The sequence below is a fragment of the Leptonychotes weddellii genome, chromosome 5 (assembly GCF_054177405.1).
Source record: "Leptonychotes weddellii isolate Sample4059 chromosome 5, ASM5417740v2, whole genome shotgun sequence".
NCBI classification, from domain to species: domain Eukaryota; kingdom Metazoa; phylum Chordata; class Mammalia; order Carnivora; family Phocidae; genus Leptonychotes; species Leptonychotes weddellii.
Window position 1 is genome coordinate 138328915 of NC_138373.1, and position 9704 is coordinate 138338618.

The following is a 9704-nucleotide window of genomic DNA, read 5'->3' on the forward strand; positions in this document are numbered from 1 at the left end:
CACCTGTCATCATTCCCATGTGTTAGCCTTCCCATGTGTTGCACTCCAGTTGATTATCCTTGGTTTTCTCCACCTGGGGTACAACTGTCATCCTTACACCATGGGATTGCCCAGAGTTCTTATTTCTATTTATCTGGAATTTTGTGGGAAGATGGTGTTAGCACTGATGGAATGCTTTAGCTATCAATAATAATGATATATTTAATACAGCACTAGGATTTAAAAGAAGCAGACAATAGGGAGACACCTAACACAGATTATATTGATCATTGCAGTGTAGTCAAAAAAGCAGCATAGTCTTTGGTGTTACTAGACAGACTGGGTTTGAATCCTAGCACTTCCACTCATCAGCTGGGTGTTTTTAAGCAATTTATTTAATATTTCTCTAAGCATCTCTTCTCCAGTTTGTAAAATGGAAATGATGACATCAGTTTCGTAACTTTATGAGGATTAGAAGAGTCATGGAAAAGATTTTTTAAATGATCTTAGAGAGATGACAACCCCTACAAGTATGATAAAATCAAGAAGCCATAAAGGATTGATATTCTGACTTCTTAAAATGTAAACATTTTTGCATGGCAAAATTATGCTATAACCAAAGCCAAAAGAGTGGTAAACTAGGAAAAATGTTTGCCACATTTATGGCAGATAAAGGGAGTAGTTTCATTCTCTGATCTACCAGTGAGGAAGAAAAACAATCCAGTAAAAAGAAAGAAAAAAAAGAAAGAAACTAAGAAAGAAAAAATAATCCACAGAAAAGGAAATACAAATAACTTCTCAACATATAAGAAGATGTTCAACCTCACTTGTAATGAAGTAACTGCAAATCAAAACTCAGTGATACGCTATCTTTAACCGAACTGAAAGTAACGTAAATAAGTACAACTTCTTTGAAAGGCAATTTACCTCATATTCTTCTGAGCAATTCTTCTTCTAGGAATGTATATACCTTTGCCATCCAATATGGTAGCCATGACCACACCTAACCAGTTGCTAAGCCCTTGAAATGTGGCTTGTCTGAATTGGGTTGTACACTATAAAATATACACTGGAATTCAGAGACTCAGTCCAAGTAAAAGAATATAAAATATCTCATTGATGATTTTTTTAAAGATTATATTTATCTATCTATCTATCCATCTATTTATTTATTTTAGATTGAGAGAGAACATGCACGAGAGTAGGGAGGAACAGAGGGAGAGGGACAAGCAGGCTCCACATTGAGCACAGAGCCTGATGCAGGGCTCATCCCATGACCATGAGATCGTGACCTGACCTGAAATCAAGAGTCGGATGCTTAACCAACTAAGCCACCCAGGCGCCCCTCTTGCTGATTTTTTACTTTGATTTACAAGTTGAAATATTTGGGATATAGTGGGTTAAATATAATATATTTTAAAAATTAATTTTACTTGTTTTACTTTTTATTTTTTTTAAAGATTTTATTTATTTATTTATTTGAGAGAGAGCGAGAGAGCACACAAGTTGGGGGAAGGGGCAGAGGGAGAGGGAGAAGCAGACTCCCTGCTGAGCAGGGAGCCTGATGTGGAGCTTGATCCCAGGACCCCAAGATTACAACCTGAGCTGAAGGCAGATGCTTAACTGACTGAGCCACCCACGCACCCCTCTTTTACTTTTTTTAATGTGGCTACTAAAACATTTAAATTTGAGTAAGTTGTTTACATCATATCACTATTTGACAGTGCTAGCAAATACAATTCTAATTGTGTGTATGAGAAATATGCATGTGTAAAGAATATCTGGAAACATCTTTAATTTTCGCTAACAGAGACTTTGTTAAATAAAACATGATACATCCACAAAGTGCAATATTATGTGATGAGAAAAAGGAATGAGATCAGTATGTACTAAGGTGGGGAACTCTCCAAGCTAGATGGTTAAGTGAAAAAGAGAAGAGCACAGAACAGATGTATAGTAAGCTAATGTTGTGTTCAGTGAATAGTGAATGGATTTTTGAATGATGTATGTAAAAGTGTACATATGTATAGAATATTATTGGAAAGGTGCATAAGAAATTATTTTTAGTTATTGTCCCAGAGGTGAAAAAATGTGGCTCAGTATCTGGGATGGGAGAAGATTTATTTTTAACTCTACCTTTTTCTACTGATTAAATGTGTTATAATATGTATTTACTATCTATTCAGAAAAAAAAAGTATTTACAAGTCTTCATTGTTTTTTTTTTTAAATATTTTATTTGTTTATTTGAGAGAGAGAGAGATAGCAAGAGAGAGAGCATGAGCAGGGGGGAGAGGGAGAAGCCGACTCCCCACGGAGCAGGGAGTCCAACGTGGGGCTCGATCCCAGGACCCTGAGATCATGACCTGAGCTGAAGGCAGACGCTTGACTGACTGAGCCACCCAGGTGCCCCGGTCTTCATTGTTTTTGAAGAATTTCCCAAAATCAGTTATGACAGATAATGATTCATGTTCATTTTTAAAAAGTAAAGATGGGTGACAGACACATGTAAACCATGGTGTCCTCCACATAGTAGGTTCCTAGGAAATATCCATTCCTTTCCCTTCCCCACACTTAGGCTAACAGCACAGATGTCATCACAGAATCTTTCCATGTTTTGGGGATACCTTCAGCGTTACATCACATTGTGACTCTAGCGATGTCAATTATTTGTAAATGAGGTAAGGCTACACGGCTCCTGTGGCAGTCCCTGGAAGTTAGTTATTTCCCCCCCAATAAATCCCAGAAGCTTGCTAGCTTACTTTTATACCTCTCTGGTCAAAATGGAAGGCAGCTTGTATAATGTATAACTTTGCAGTCAGTATAGTACTATGGGCTGTCTGCAAATTTTATTACCATATTAAGGACTGAGGCAAACTTTTCCAGTTATTACATCCTCTGCACTCAAATCTTCACTTTCCTTGTCAGCCTCTAGATTCTTCAGCAGTTAAAACACTCTCTTTTATTTCTGTATCAAAAACTCTATGTGCCTTGCTAACCTCTTTGTCTACTTCAATCACCTCCTCTCACTTTCATGAAGTTTGTTGATTGATTGCTTCTCACGGGGTATGTCTGGCTTTCCAGCCTGTGTCTAAATTTAAAACACTAGACCCATCCTTCAGAAAATACACAGTGCTCAATTGCATTTGCTCATAAAATACCTTTTGTTTTTTTTGAACAAAAGTCTCTTATTCTGACTCCTTATTTCCATTCCTGTTGCCTCTGCTTGAGTCCAGGCTCTCTTCATCTTGTCCGGAATATGTCAGTTAGCTCTTAACTAGCCTGCATGCTTTGAGACTACCTACCAGCAATCCATTTTCCACTTTGCTGCTAGATTCTAAGAAGAGATTCTGAAAAACAGATTCACTCATTCATTCATTCTCCAAACATTTATTAAGTATCTCCTTTGTGTCAGGCATCATGCTAGGTACCGGGGACGAAAAGACATATTTTTCACAGGCAGGCGCTATGCCCCTGAGCTTTGGGTCTAGTGCAGGGGGCCAATGAGTAGATGCATGATTTACAGTCCAGTGGGGTGGGCCAAGGATGCGTGGCAGCACCCAGCAGGGGGGACAGTTTCTCAGTCTCTGCCGTCTGATCAAATTGGAGAGGGGCAGGACATGTTCTAAACAGAGGAAGCAGCAAGGACAAAGGCTAGACAAACTGGTACAGGGTATATCTGTCCCGTAAGGCTGAACAGGTAGCCAGAGAAAAGCTGGGGATGTCAGCCTGAGGCAGTGGTGAAGGGCCTAGGGGTCCGGGCAAAGGAGTTAGATTTTATTCTAAGAACCTGGGTTTTAAGCGGAGCAGTCATGTGATCAGATTTGCATTTTGTGAAAAGCAATGTGGTAGGAGTTTGGAAGATTGTTGGAGGGATCAAAACCTGGTACCACGAAAACAAATGAGGAGGAGACTCTTTCAACAATCCAGCCAAGAGTCAAGGATACTTTAAATCAAGATAATAGCTACTGGAGATGGGGAGAACTGGACAGATTTGACAGTTATTCATCAACAGAATAAACTGGGTTCAGTGATGACCTATTTGGATGTTTGTGGGAAGGAGGGAAGGAACAGGGGAAAGTCAGTATTGACTTGCAAATGTCTGGTTTGAGCCCTTGGGATGCTCTGAGGGGCTATGGAAGAGGGGACAGTTTGGCAGAGAGGCAGTAGTATGATTTGGTGGAGACAGCAGCAGTTGAGTATGTATGGGTCTGCACTTAGGTGATTTAGACTGGAGATATTCAGTCTTCATCCATTTACACATTCAACAAATAACTACTGAAGGCCTACTAGATGCCAGGCACTGGTCTAAGCACTGGGAGTACAGTAGCAAGGAAAAAAGGGGTCAAAATTCTTATTCATGCAGCACTGTCATTCCAATAAAGAAACTAAACAAACCAAACAAAGGCAAATAAATGTATAATATTGTAAAATGTCAGGTAGTTAGGTGCTTTGAAGACAAATTCAGGTAAGAAGACAGAGCATGAGGAGGTGTGGGGATATTTTAGATAACGTAGTCTGGAGAAAAGAAGAGGTAAGAATTGAGCCCAAACCTGATTAAAGTGCCAGAAGGAGCCACGGGAAAGTCCTAGAAAGAGTATGCAGAGAAGAACCATGTGGGGCAGCAGGGTCCCAAAGGAATGGGTGGTGGCAGTTGTGGGGAAGGGATGGAGAGAGAAGGGGTGCAGATCTCCATGTCATAGGACCCTATCAGTACCCGCAAACTGTAAGTTGTTAAGTATATGTCATCCTGCTTCCTTTTGAAACCAATCCTAGCTCCTTAGGCAGTACTAATTCTTTTGTCCACTGAGGCTCCCCAGCACTTGATAAATATTATAGCATTTACCACTTTGTATCACTAGTATGTGTTACCTTGGTATAATCTGAGCTTCTTCAAGGTAGGGATATTGTTCATCTTGGTGACCGAAATCACCTAACCCGCACAGCTTCCTGGGAAGTTGGAGGACTCACAAATGTTCATTGACATTGCAATAATAACAAACAATGTGGTTTTTTGGCATATCCCTGAAAACCACTATAAAATATATTATCTAGCTGCTCTATCCTTTCTAAATCTTGACGCCTTAAAATATGAATGGGTCAATATTTTGTACTTACTTTTTTTCTTTTTAAATTTACTTTACTTAAAAGAATCAGACATATTGGAATAAGTTAAAAAGAGGAACATAAAACCACAAGGCTAAAAAACAAAACAAAAAAAACCAAAGCAGTCCCTTGCTTTTATTCATCATCACCCACTTACTACTCTCCCTGAGGCAACTTTTTTTGTTGTGTCTTTTGGATTTCATCTCCATCTCTCTGAATAATAAGCTTATTCATGATAAATATTTTTTCAGTTTTAGGATTTACTATTAACTTTCCACCATAGAAGGCAGGGAATCAGTTCTCACAGGACCCAACCACATGCAAATGCATACTTCCCATCTCCCTACCAACTCAAGATAGCTGTATCATAATTTTGGTTAAATTAACATTCCATGTTCATTTTTATGATTACGTTAATATTACTCATCACAGAATTATATGGTATATTGTTGCTATTTCCATTTTTCCTTTCTTGCACAACTTTTTGTTTCCCTAGTGTTAGTTTTCTCTTATTGTTTGGCTGGTTGGCTGGTTTTCCAGTTTTTTATGTATTCAGTTAGGAAATAAGCCCTTTACCTCCTCTCTCCCAGTTCTGCAAATCTCTTCATAACACAATTAAGCATGTCAAATATGGGTGTGTGTGTGTGTGTGTATTTTTATTTTTGACAATAGCACTCCTGGAGCCTTTTGACCTGCTGTCTGGACTGATTGCTCTTTAAGCCCAGTGTCCGGCTGTTATCCTGGGATTTTCCTTCAGTGACATCCTGGGGATTCCCTTTACCTTTCTCGGGGTGGGTACCCACGCTTCCTCTCTCTAGGTTTGCTCCTTTGTTTTGGTGGAGCAACCCCTCAAATAGCTTCCTCACAGGGTGCATGGGAGGTAAATTGGTTAAGATGTTACATGACTGAAAATGTTTTTATTCCTCCCTCACACTTGAATAGTAATAGGACTAGATAATTTTTAGTTAATAATCTTTCTTCTTTGTTTTGCTCAAAAATATAAAGGAATTGTTCCATTGACTTATAAATTCTAGTATTCCTATTAAAAAGATGGAAGCCATTTGAATCCTTGAAACTTGTGTAGTAACTTTTTTTTTTTTTTCATTTTGGGGAATGTTTAAAATTTCTCTCAAACCAATATTCTGAAATTTGACAGTTGTGTATTTTGGCATGTCTTTTTAAGAAATAATTAATTTTGTTTTTCTCTTCTAAGTCAAGGACATCACTTTATTTCTTAAGGATCTGGAACTCTTAGTCCCTGAAATTCTTTAAAATAAAATTTATTTAGGTAGAATATACAAATATTAAACTGCATAGTTTAAAATAAACCCTTCTATGAACTTTGATAGATGTGCTGAAACCACCACAAAAATCAAATTAAAGAACTTCCCATTACCACCAATTGCTTCCTTGACTTCTTTGTAGTCCATCCCTCCCACTACCCAGGCAAATGCTACACTGCTTTCTGTCACTATGGACTAATTTGTATTAAATCTAGATCGACAGCAGGGATAGGTCTTTTGAATTTGTCTTTTTTAAAAAATTGACATTCTAGCAATATTTTCCATCTCATTAATATGATATCTATATCTATATTTAACTTCTCTCAGCAATGTTTTATAGTTTGTGTAGTTATCAAATATATTTTATTAAATTAACTGTAAGTATTATGCTTTTGGATGCCATTGGAAATGGAATTGTAATTTTTATTTCATTTTCCAGTTGCTTATTGCTAGTATTTAGAGATGCTACTTTATTTTTGTATATGATTTTGCATAAGCTTTGCTAAATTTGCTTATTGGTTCTAAGAGCTTTTTAACATATTTCTTATGATTTTCCAGTATGCAATCATATTGTCTACAAATAGAGTTTTGCTTCTTCCTGTACATTCTGTATGCTTTTCTTTCTTTCTGCTTGTCTCTTACTGCACCAGCGAGGGCCTCCAGAAGAATTTGAATAGTAGTTGTGAGACTGGGGCATCCTTGTCTTGTTTTTTTTTTTTTTCCATCTTCAGCATTTTTTTTTATTTTTAAATTTTATTTTACCTTATTATGTTATGTTAGTCACTATACAGTACATCATTAGTTTTTTTTTTAATATTTTTTTTAAAGATTTTATTTATTTATTTGAGAGAGAGAATGAGCTAGAGAGAGAGCATGAGGGGGGGAGGGTCTGAAGGAGAAGCAGACTCCCTGCTGAGCAGGGAGCCCGATGCGGGACTCGATCCAGGGACTCCAGGATCATGACCTGAGCCGAAGGCAGTCGCCTAACCAACTGAGCCACCCAGGCGCCCAGTACATCATTAGTTTTTGATGTAGTGTTCCATGATTGTCTTGTTCTTAATCTTAGGAGAAAAGCATTCGGTTTTTTACCATGAAGTATGGTGCTGTCTATGGGGTTTTCATAGATGTTCTTGACCCAGGTGAGGTATTTCCTCCCTGTTTTTTGCCTAGTTTGCTGAGACTTATTAATCGTGAGTGAATGCTGATTTTTTCAAATGCTTGTGCTTCACCTATTGATATAATCATATGGGTATTATTTATTTTGTTAATATGGTGAATTATATACACTGATTTTGGGATGTTAAACTAACCTTCCATTTCTGGAATAAACTCCACTTGGTCATGATGTATAATCCTTTTTATATGTTATTGGAATTAATTTGCATATATATTTAATTTGCATGCATGTATAATTTTTGTATGTATGAGAGATATGAGTCTATAGTTATTTCTTGTAATGTCTTTGGTTTTAGTATCAGACTAATACTATCCTTAAAAAAATAAGTTTAGGAGATATTTCCTCCTCTTCTGTTTTCAGAAAAAGTTTATATTGGATTGTTATTATTTCTTTCTTATGTGTTTGTTAGAATTCAATAGTGAAGCCATTTGATCCTGATATTTTCTTTCCTTAATTATGAATGCAAATTCTGTAGTATATAGAGGGACTACTCATATTATTTCTTTTTGTGTCAGTTTTAATATTCATGTCTTCCAAGATATTTGTCCATTTTATTTCAAATTACCAAATTTATTGTTATAAGGTTGTTCATATTTTTCCCTTACTATCTTTTGAAATATCTTTCGGCTCTATATTGATGACCTCTCTTTCACCTCTCCTATTGGTAACCTATGTTTTCTCTTTCTTCTTGATAAGTCTAGGTAGAGGTTTATTAATTTTATTAATCATTACAAAGATTCACCTTCTGATTTCATCAAATTTTTTCTACTGTTAATTTGTTTTCAATTTCATTGTTTTCTTTGTGTAATTTGCTCCTCTTTTTCTAGGTTCCTTAAGAGAGTGCATAGATCATTGGCTTTGGAACTCTTTCTTTCTTTCTCTTTCTTCTTTCTTTCTTTCTTTCATTTAGAATAGTTAATAATGTTCAGATCTTCCACATCTTTACTTATTGTTTTTCTTATTTGGATATTCTATCAATTATTGAGAGAATTCTTTTAAAGTCTCAAACAATGATTCTGGATATGCCTTTTTCCCCTTTAATTATGACATTTATTCTTCATATACTTTGAGTTTTGTAGTCACATATATAATTTATATTGCTTCTGGTTTCCTGACACTTTTATTGTTACAAAGTATCCTTCATTGTCTCTAGAAATATTCCTTGTAATGATGTCTACTTTTGGAAAGGTATATATGTTTATATAATTCATATATTAGTGAGGTTCCCAACATTTGGCTTCTATTGCTTATATTTTATAGATTTGAGGAAAGTATGCACATAGACACAACGGTAGGAACAAGAATGACAGAACTGTCAAGATCATGTAACTTCTAACCAGTAAGGAAGGGCAGTGGAGGTTAACTTTTGGCTCTATATGCTGTTTTAGCTCTTGACTATATAGCATAATGACTATATAGCACAGTCTTTATAGACTTATGGTTCTGGGTTTAAATCCTGTCCATACCATTTCTAAACTGTGTGACCTCGGGCAAATTACTTAACCTCTGTTTCTTCAAATGTAAAGTGGGGGACATATAATAGTATATGTTTTTGGAAGGATGACTTATAGCATACATACACACATTATATCTATACATGCATACACATATAATGTTTAGTAAAGTATGCATTATAAATAATATGTATCGTCATATATATTTGTTATTATACAGTATATAATATGTATTATATGACAGGTATTATATTTTGTTTCACATTTTCTAGTCTCAATTTTCTTTCTGACTTTAACTTTTCAGAGATTTAGCCATCTTTTCTTCCCCATTTGCCCCATTTCTCACTGCCTCTATTCCCTTACTCTATTTTATCGTTTTCCAACTTTTTGGCCCCCATCCCTGCAAAAATTGGATTTAATAAACTCAAGAACTCTAAACTACACAATTAAGGCAGTTGCTGCTTGCTATCTTTCTCCTTTTGAGGCTTCCCATCAATCTTTACAACTTGGTTAGGATTTCAATTTCTGCTCTGAAAAAATTGCACTCAGAGTTTTCAAGTTTATTTGCAACAGGGGTACAAATAATTGGGGCTTATGAACCTAGTTCAGAAACCCACTCCTAATTCTTTCACACACTTGTGATGAAAGAATAATAATACTGTTTGCAGAAGAAGTGCCCTATATTTATTATAAGTATTCTTTTTTTT